Genomic DNA, 8,445 nt, shown 5'->3' with positions numbered 1-8,445 from the left:
ACATAGGCAAAACACTTTTGGCATAAATCGCAGCAAGATCTTTTTCTATCCACCTCCTAGAGTAATGAAAATAAAAACAAAAATAAACAAGTGGGACCTAATTAAACTTAAGAGCTTTTGCACAGCAAAGGAAATCATAAACAAAATGAAAAGACGACCCTCAGAATGGGAGAACATATTTGCAGACGAAGCAACAAGGGATTAATCTACAAAAATCTACAAACAGCTCACACAGCTCTATGTCAAAAAAAAAACCCCAGGGCCTCCCTGGTGGCGCAAGTGGTTGAGAGTCCGCCTGCCGATGCAGGGGATACGGGTTCGTGCCCCGGTCTGGGAGGATCCCATATGCCGCGGAGCGGCTGGGCCCATGAGCCATGGCCGCTGAGCCTGCGCGTCCGGAGCCTGCGCGTCCGGAGCCTGTGCTCCGCAACGGGGGAGGCCACAACAGTGAGAGGCCCGCATACCGCAAAAAAAAAAAAAAAAAAAAAAAAAAAAAAAAAAAAAACCCAAACAACCCAAATCAAAAAGTGGGCAGAAGATCTAAACAGACATTTCTCCAAAGAAGACATACAGATGGCCAGCAGGCACATGAAAAGATGCTCAACATTGTTCATTATCAGAGAAATGCAAATCAAATCTAATTATCAGAGAAATGCAAATCAAAACTACAATGAGATATCATTTCACACCAGTCAAAATGGCCATCACCAATAAATGCTGGAGAGGGTGTGGAGAAAAGGGAACCCTCCTACACTGTTGGTTGGAATGTAAATTGGTATAGCCACTATGGAAAACAGTATGGAGGTTCTTTAAAAAACTAAAAATAGAGCTACCATATGATCCAGCAATCCCACTCCTGGGCATATATCTGGAGAAAACCATAATTTGAAAAGATACATGCACCCCAATGTTCATTGCAGCACTATTTACAATAGCCAGGACATGGAACCAACCTAAATGTCCACCAACAGAGGAATGGATAAATAAGATGTGGTACATATATACAATGGATTATTACTCAGCCATAAAAAAGAAGGAAATAATGCCATTTGCAGCAACATGGGTAGACCTAGATATTATCACACTCAGTGAAGTCAGACAGACAAAGACAAATATATATAATCACTTATATGTGGACTCTAAAAGCAAGATACCAATGAACTTATTTATAAAAAGGAACAGACTCACAGACCTTGAAAACAAACTTATGATTACCAAAATGGAAACATGGGGTGGAGGGATAAATTAGGAGTTTGAGATTAACATATACACACTACTATATATAAAAGAGATAATCAACAAGGACCCACTGTATAGCACAGAAAACTCTAGTAATATTCTGTACTAATGTATATGGGTAAAAAATCTGAAAAAGAATGAATATATGTATAACTGAATCACTTTGTTATACACCTGAAACTAGTACATTGTAACTCAACTATCTGCCAATAAAATTTTTAAAAAACAAATAAAAATAAGTTACTTGTTCCCAAAAACTATGTTTAGAATAAACATGAAAACTTCATGAAATATTAAGCAAAGTCAGCCATCATCCCAAGCTATTTTTCTTGCTGACAAATTTTGTAACAGAGATAACACACACTTATTTGACTTTTGGTAAATCTAGGTAGGATACATGTTTTATATTTGATGCTGATAATTCTAAAGACATGCCTGTCTTAATTAAATCAATAACATTAAATTTGCTTTTATTTACTAAAGATTAATCCTAGATCATATGAAATTGAAAAAAAAAACATTAGGACTAGTTCCTATTATACTTTTGAGAATTTTTATATAAGTGCTTGTTTGTTTTAGCCAATTAAATAGAGCTCCTTTACAAATTAATTTTACAATAGCTTCCAAAAGTGGAAAATACCCTATTTATAACATACACACATGGACATACAAACACACAAAACTAGAGATCCCCTAGCTTTCACTTCAAAACTGTAGTCATGAATCAGGTATAAAAATATAAAACTCACTAGTTTACAAAAAGTCAGAATAAGTTAAGATTATCTGCTCTGATGGCTGAGGAATTTTACTGTTTGTGGAAAAGACTTTAGAGATTTGTATTTGCCCTTGAAAAATAATCGTAAGGAGGCTACGAGTTAGATTTTGGAAAAAGCAGTCTTCCTTCTTTTTTTCTTTGATTTTTAGGTTCCACTGACTGAGTTAGCCAAACTCTACCCCAGGAGACTGTGCACTGTGCTTTACATTTCTGATTTTGTAGAGATTTGTGAGACAAAGACAATTGTTTTCAATTTGGGAAAGAACTGGGCTTCTGACTAAATGATATCAAAAGGCTGATCTACCCATCCAACTACATATTCTTTATTTTGATTCTTTATATCAGGGAGAAGATTTCCAACTAAAATGGGAATCAAAAGATTTCTGTGTTCTAGAACTTCAGGTTTCAATGCATCACACCTTCAAAAAGTCTGCACAAGTTGTTGTGAATGCATAGTTTTACCCCAGACCAATTCCCCTGAGGGGCAAAAAGCCTCCACTATTGCCCCAATATCAGAACCCAGATTCCACCTCACACTGAGTGGGCTCAGGCAGTCCTATTGGCTCCCTTTAGCATGTTCAGTGAACACTGTCTTAAGGGTGGATATGTGTGTCCTGTCTTATAATACCAGGCAGGGGAAACATTCCCCAGTGAGACACAAAGTCCATCCCCACAATATAATCAGGCAAAAAGAGATGCAACCACCTACATAAAACCCATTCAAATATACCAATTTTCTTATAAACTTTTACCTCAATTCCATCAATTGGAAGGAAGACCTTGCACTAGGACCACACCAACAAGTCTCTGTCTTACAGTACTGGGTAGGGTAAGTGTTCCCAGACAGACATAACACCCATTCCCATGAACCCTCAGGCAACTGTTGATATAAACCTCTTCACATAGCATTCCTATATAATTATAATTCCATATTCCTATGGAATTATATTCCATATAATCCTATCAACCCTTGCACTTTTATGTTTTCTCAATTTAATTGTAGCCCATGTCAGATTTCCTCCAATGTGTTTTGGTACCTCAGCTCATGGGGTTCCCACATCAAGGAGTCCCAGAAACTTCTCTCAAACCCCTGGCCATTTTATCCACTACTATGTAAAAGGCCTTGGATCCCCAGTGAGGGAGGGATTAAGCCAAGAGATCCAGGCCCTTTGGTCAATCTTTAACTTGATTTATCAGCCTAACTGTTGCCATAAGTAACTGCTGGTCAGATTTCTCACAGTAATTTTTGCCTTCCAGCTTTTAAAATTTCTCCAAAATGGGGTAACAATAGAGCAGAGTTACTTGGGGCCCTCTAATGTTGGGGGACCAATAGGGAGTAACTTTGGCCCAACCAACCATAGGTAGTGCTGTACCAAAACCTTTGCTTTAACTCCATGAATGTCCATTTTACTCATCCCATTTCTTACTAACCATCCAAAAATTTCTACCCTGCTGGGGATGAGTCCCATGACTTCCCTTTATGATTCCTCTTTGTTCTGTCCCCTTCAATATTTGCTTTATTTACCTTATTTCTTGATAATCCTTTAAAAATTTCCACCTTGTTGGGAAGAGTTGCCTGATTTTCCCCCCAGCTTGTTCCCATTATCTTGTTAGTTAATGTAATGTTTTTATTAGCATCTGTTAAGATGCATGAAGGGAACCTGAAGCCACAATTTGGTAAGGCTTCCCAAACCATTATTTTCTTTTCCTTATTGAAGGAATTTTTAAGGTTAGCATTTATGTTTCTTTGTATCCACCTTTTAGTTTGGTTTCTCAATAGGTACCAATAAATCGGTTGTTTATGATGACAGCTCTTTAAAAATTTACCAGTTTAGAAGTGTTTCCAATTCAAAGGCTCCATCGTCTGGCCATTAATTAGTAGGATTGGAGCCTCAAGATGGCGGAAGAGTAAGACGCGGAGATCACCTTCCTCCCCACAGATACATCAGAAATACATCTACATGTGAAACTGCTCCTATAGGACACCCATTGAACGCTGGCAGAAGACCTCAGATCTCCCAAAAGGCAAGAAACTCCCCACGTACCTGGGTAGGGCAAAAGAAAAAAGAAAAAACATAGACAAAAGAATAGGGATGGGACCTGCATCAGTGGGAGGGAGCTGTGAAGGGGGAAAGGTTTCCACACACTAGGAAGCCCCTTCCTGGGCGGAGACTGTGGGTGGCAGAGGGGGAAGCTTTGGAGCCACAGAGGAGAGCGCAGCAACAGGGGTGTGGAGGGCAAAGCGGAGAGATTCCCGCACAGAGGATCGGTGCCGACGAGCACGAACCACCATGAGAGGCTTGTCTGCTCACCTGCTGGGGCGGGCGGGGGGCTGGGAGCTGAGGCTCGGGCTTCGGTTGGAGCGCAGGGAGAGGACTGGGGTTGGCGGCATGAACACAGCCTGAAGGGGGCTAGTGCACCAGAGGTAGCCAGGAGGCAGTCCGGGAAAATGTCTGGACCTGCCAAAGAGGCAAGAGACTTTCTTGCCTCTTTGTTTCCTCGGGCATGAGGAGAGGGGATTAACAGCACCGCTTAAAAGAGTTCCAGAGACAGTCGCGAGCTGTGGCTAGCAGTGTGGACCCCTGAGACGGGCATGAGACGCTAAGGCTGCTGCTGCTGCCACCAAGAAGCCTGTGTACGAGCACAGGTCACTATCCACACCTCCCTCCCGGGAGCCTGTGCTGCCCGCCACCACCAGGGTCCCGTGATCCAGGCACAACTTCCCCGGGAGAACGCACAGTGCGCCTAAGGCTGGTGCAACGTCATGCCGGCCTCTGTAGCCGCAGGCTCACCTGCAATCCATACCCCTCTCTCCCCCCGGCCTGAGTGACACAGAGTCCCCAAATCAGCTGCACCTTTAACCCCGTCCTGTCTGAGCGAAGAACAGACGCCCTCAGGCGACCTGCACACAGAGGTGGGGCCAAATCCAAAGGTGAACCCTGGGAGCTGGGCAAACAGAGAAGAGAAAGGGAAATTTCTCCCAGCAGCCTCAGGAGCAGCGGATTAAAGCTCCACAATCAACTTGATGTACCTGCATCTGTGGAATACCTGAATAGACAACGAATCATCCCAAATTGAGGAGGTGGGCTTTTGGAGCAAAGATATATATCTTTCCCCTTTTTCTCTTTTTGTGAGTGTGTATGTGTATGCTTCTGTGTGTGATTTTGTCTGTATAGCTTTGCTTTCACCATTTGTCCTAGGGTTCTGTCCGTCCATTTTTTAATTCTTTTTTTACTTTTAAAATTTTTTTTCATAATAATTTTTTTTATTTTAATAACTTTATTTTGTTTTATTTTACTTTATTTTATTTTATCCTCTTTCTTTCTTTCTTTGTATTTTTTCTCCCTTTTATTCTGAGCTGTGGGGATGAAAGGCTTTTGGTGCTCTAGCCAGGAGTCAGTGCTGTGCCTCTGAGGTGGGAGAGGCAACTTCAGAACACTAGTCCACAAGAGACCTCCCAGCTCCACGTAATATCAAATGGTGAAAAACTCCCAGAGATCTCCATCTCAACGATAAGACCCAGCTTCACTCAACAACCAGCAAGCTACAGTGCTGGACACCATATGCCAAACAACTATCAAGACAGGAACACAGCCCTATCCATTAGCAGAAAGGCTGCCTAACATCATAAGACCACAAACACCCCAAAACACACCACCAGACGTGGACCTGCCCACCAGAAAGACAAGATCCAGCCTCATCCAACAGAACATAGGCACTAGTCCCCTCTACCAGGAAGGCTACACAACTCACTAAAGCAACCTTAGCCACTAGGGACAGACACCAAAAAAAAAAAAAAAAACCCCGGGAACTATGAACCTGCAGCCTGCGAAAAGGAGACCACATACACAGTAAATTAAGCAAAATGACAAGACAGAAAAACACACAGCAGATGGAGCAAGGTAAAATCCAAGCAGACCTAACAAATGAAGAGGAAATAGGCAGTCTACCTGAAAAAGAATTCAGAATAATGATGGTAAAGATGATCCAAGATTCTATTTCCCAGATCCAAAATCTTGGAAATAGAATAGACAAAATGCAAGAAACAGTTAACAAGGACCTAGAAGAACTAAAGAGCAAACAAACAATGATGAACAACACAGTAAATGAAATTAAAAATTCTCTAAAAGGGATCAATAGCTGAATAACTGAGGCAGAAGAATGGATAAGTGACCTGGAAGATAAAATAGTGGAAATAACTACTGCAGAGAAGAATAAAGAAAAAAGAATGAAAAGAACTGAGGACAGTCTCAGAGACTTCTGGGTCAACATTAAATGCACCAACATTCGAATTATAGGGGTCCCAGAAGAAGAGGAGAGAAAGGGATTGAGAAAATATTTGAAGAGATTATAGTTGAAAAACTTCCCTAATATGGGAAAGGAAATAGTTAATCAAGTCCAGGAAGCACAGAGAGACCTATAAAGGATAAATCCAAAGAGAAACACGCCAAGAAACATTAATCAAACTATCAAAAATTAAATACAAAGAAAACATATTAAAAGCAGCAAGGGAAAAACAACAAATAACATAAAAGGGAATCCCCATAAGGTTAACAGCTGCTCTTTCAGCAGAAACTCTGTAAGCAAGAAGGGAGTTGCAGCACATATTTAAAGTGATGAAGGCGAAAAACCTACAATCAAGATTACTCTACCCAGCAAGGATCTCATTCAGATTTGATGGAGAAATTAAAACCTTTACAGATAAGCAAAAGATAAGAGAATTCAGCACCACCAAACCAGCTTTACAACAAATGCTAAAGGAACTTCTCTAGGCAGGAAACACAAGAGAAGGAAAAGACCTACAATAACAAACACAAAACAATTAAGAATATGGTAAAAGGAACATACATATCGATAATTACCTTAAATGTAAATAGATTAAATGCTTCCACCAAAAGACATAGACTGGCTGAATGGATATAAAAACAGGACCCATCTATATGCTGTTTACAAGAGACCCACTTCAGACCTAGGGACACATACAGACTGAAAGTGAGGGGATGGAAAAAGATATTCCATGAAAATTGAAATCAAAAGAAAGCTGGAGTAGCAATACTCATATCAGATAAAATAGACTTTAAAATAAAGAATGTTACAAGAGACAAGGAAGGACAATACATAATGATCAAGGCATCAATCCAAGAAGATATAACAATTGTAAATATATATGCAACCAACATAGGAGCACCTCAATACATAAGGCAAATACTAACAGCCATAAAAGGGGAAATTGACAGTAATACAATCATAGTTGGGGATGTTAACACCCCACTTTCACCAATGGACAGATCATCCAAAATGAAAATAAATAAGGAAACACAAGCTTTAAATGATACATTAAACAAGATGGACTTAATTGATATTTATAGGACATTCCATCCAAAAATAACAGAAAACACATTCTTCTCAAGTGCTCATGGAACATTCTCCAGGATAGATCACATCTTGGGTCACAAATCAAGCCTTGGTGAATTTAAGAAAATTGAGATCACATCAAGTATCTTTTCTGAACACAATGCTATGAGACTAGATATCAATTACACGAAAAAATCTGTAAAAAATACAAACACGTGGAGGCTAAACAATACATTACTTAATAACCAAGAGATCAATGAAGAAATCAAAGAGGAAATCAAAATATACCTAGAAACAAATCACAATGAAAACACGATGACCCAAAACCTATGGGATGCAGCAAAAGCAGTTCTAAGAGGGAAGTTTATAGCAATACAGTCCTACCTCAAGAAACAAGAAACATCTCAAATAAACAACCTAACATTACACCTAAAGCAATTAGAGAAAGAAGAACAAAAAACCCCCAAAATTATCAGAAGGTAAAAAATCATAAAGATCAGAGCAGAAATAAGAAATGAAGTAAATGATAGCAAAGATCAATAAAACTAAAAGCTGAGTCTTTGAGAAGATAAACAAAATTGATAAACCATTAGCCAGACTCATCAAAAAAAAAAAAAAGGGAGAAGACTCGATTGAATAGAGTTAGAAGTGAAAAAGGAGGAGTAACAACTGACACTGCAGAAATACAAAGGATCATGAGAGATTACTACAAGCAACTCTATGCCAATAAAATGGACAAATTCTGAGAAATGCACAACCTGCCAAGACTGAACCAGGAAGAAATAGAAAATATTAACAGGCCAATCACAAGCACTGAAATTGAAATTGTGATTAAATATCTTCCAACAAACAAAAGCCCAGGACCAGATGGCTTCACAGGCGAATCCTATCAAACATTTAGAGAAGAGCTAACACCTATCCTTCTCAAACTCTTCCAAAATATAGCAGAGGGAGGAACACTCCCAAACTCATTCTACGAGGCCACCATCACCTTGATACTAAAACCAGACAAATGTGTCACAAAGAAAGAAAACTACAGGCCAATATCACTGATGAACATAGATGCAAAAATCCTC

Source organism: Mesoplodon densirostris, chromosome 1 (genome assembly GCF_025265405.1).
Source record: "Mesoplodon densirostris isolate mMesDen1 chromosome 1, mMesDen1 primary haplotype, whole genome shotgun sequence".
In the NCBI taxonomy this organism is placed as follows: Eukaryota; Metazoa; Chordata; class Mammalia; order Artiodactyla; family Ziphiidae; genus Mesoplodon; species Mesoplodon densirostris.
This window is presented reverse-complemented; position numbering follows the sequence as displayed.